This window comes from Carlito syrichta, unplaced genomic scaffold (genome assembly GCF_000164805.1).
Source record: "Carlito syrichta isolate Samal-C Ts95f unplaced genomic scaffold, Tarsius_syrichta-2.0.1 Scaffold311982, whole genome shotgun sequence".
Classification (NCBI taxonomy): domain Eukaryota; kingdom Metazoa; phylum Chordata; class Mammalia; order Primates; family Tarsiidae; genus Carlito; species Carlito syrichta.
In genome coordinates, this window is record NW_007256078.1 from 871,240 (window position 1) to 873,518 (window position 2,279).

The window sequence follows — 2,279 nt, forward strand, 5'->3', positions numbered from 1 at the left end:
AAAAACCACCTAACCCCAGTAAGAATGGCTATTATTAATAAAACAAACAACAACAGATGCTGGTGAGGATGTGGAGAAAAAGGAATGCTTCTACACTACTTGTGGGAATGCAAGCTAGTGCACCCTCTTTGGAAGACAGTGTGGTGATTTCTGAAAGAACTAGAAATTGACCTTCCATATGACCCAACAGTTCCCCTATTGGAAATATACCCAGAGGCACTCAAATCATACTACAAAAAAGACACCTGCACACGTATGTTTGTTGCAACTCTATTCACAGTAGCAAAAACATGGAAGCAACCACGCTGCCCATCAAAGCTGGATTGGATAAAAAAAAAATGTGGTTAATATACACAATGGAATATTATGCAGCCCATAAAGAAGAACAAACATATGGACTTCTCAGCAACTTGGATGGATTTAGGTCAATCATACTCAGTGATCTATCACAGAAACAAAGAACAGAGTACCATATGTTCTCACTCATAAGCAAAACTTGAACAAATATAATACTGTAAGAAAAGGATTGTAAGTAGTGGGAAACTGTCGCGGGGGTAGGGGATTGGCAGTTGAGGAAAACTGCTGGGGTGGGAGGGGCACACCTCATCAATGAGGGTGTTTGTGTAATCAACATTTGTATACCTAAGCCTGAATTGTACCCCACATCCTTATAATAATTTTTTAAAAAAGAAATAAAGTGATAATTTCTGTTTACCTTTTTCATGTTTCACTTTTATGATCATGTAAACGTTTCACATATTCAAAAATCATATTCAATTCAACAATAGAAGAAAAAATGAATCCTTAAGTTTATTTAGAATATGTAAAGATATTTTGCAATTATGTTACCAAAACTAAAATTATGTGCTGGGATAAGAGCTCCATGTTTTAACCATCTACAAATTTAGAATTATATTAATGAAAATCTTTTTCTTCTAAGTGGAAGTTATGTTGTATAAGAATGTATGCTTTAGCTAGCTACAAAGTTAACTATTTGAACTAAAGAAAATATATTCCAAAATACAATAAATTTAGGCTATTTCGGTTGACATAAAACTCAAATCCTTATTATAGTGTTTCCAACTTTCTCATGGAGCTATATATCAATTACAATTCCCTTTTTAAAAATCATCATATCTCCTCATCAATGTATACAAAAATAGACTTTCCACACATGTATACACCATTTAAAAATCTGTCTTATTTACTATCCTTGAAGTGATAGATAAACCTATAAAAAATTTAAAACACTACTACATTGTGTTTTATAGTAATGTTTAAAGCTTTATTTTATTTATTATATTTTATTTTTAAAGATGTGGGGTACAATTAAGGTAAGGTATACAAGTGGACATCATACAGGTAAAGTTTGATCTTCCCTTTGGTCCCTACTCCGCATGGTTTGAGATCAGGTACCCTTATTGATATTCTGTCTCCACCCACCCCCCACCCTGGAAGTATCCTAGTACTGCCAATCCATTTCTTACAGTATTTTGGTAAATATTCAGGGTTCACTTATGAGTGAGAACATGTGGTACTCTGTTCTTTATTTCTGTGATCGATCGCTGAATCATAGACTCAAGTTGCTACAAAGTGCATATGTTTGTCCTTCTATATGACTACAAAATATTCCATTGTGTATATGTACTACATTGGTTTGTTTTCCACTCAAGTTTAGATAGGCAGCATGGTTGGTTCCATGTTTTTGCTATTGTGAACAGTGCTGTAATCAACATGCGTATGTAGATATCTTTTTTGTAGAATGATTTGAGTTCCACCAAATATATTCCCAGTAGGGGGATTGTGGGTCATATGGAAGGCCAATTTCTAGTTCTTTTAGAAACTGACAGACTGTTTTCCATAGAGGATAAACTAGTTTTCATTCCCACCAGCTATGTAGAAGCATCTGTTTCTCCACATCTTTGCCAGCATCTGTTGTTTTTCGTTTCACTAATGATGGCCATTCTTACTGGAGTAAGGTGGTATCTCAATGTGGTTTTGATATGCATTTCTCTGATGATTAGTGAGACTGGTCCTTTTACATATGTTTGTTGGCTGCCCTTATGTCTTCTTTAGAGAAGTATCTATTCATGACTTTTGCCCACCTTTTAATGAGTTTGTTTGATTTTTTCCTTTTGGCAAGATTTAGTTCCTTGTAGAACCTGGATGTTAGGTCTTTACCAGAAACAGAGTTGGCAAATATTTTTTTTTTCCCATTCTGTGGGCTATCTCCCCACTCTATTGATGGTTTCTTTTGCTTTGCAGAAGTTTTTCAGTTT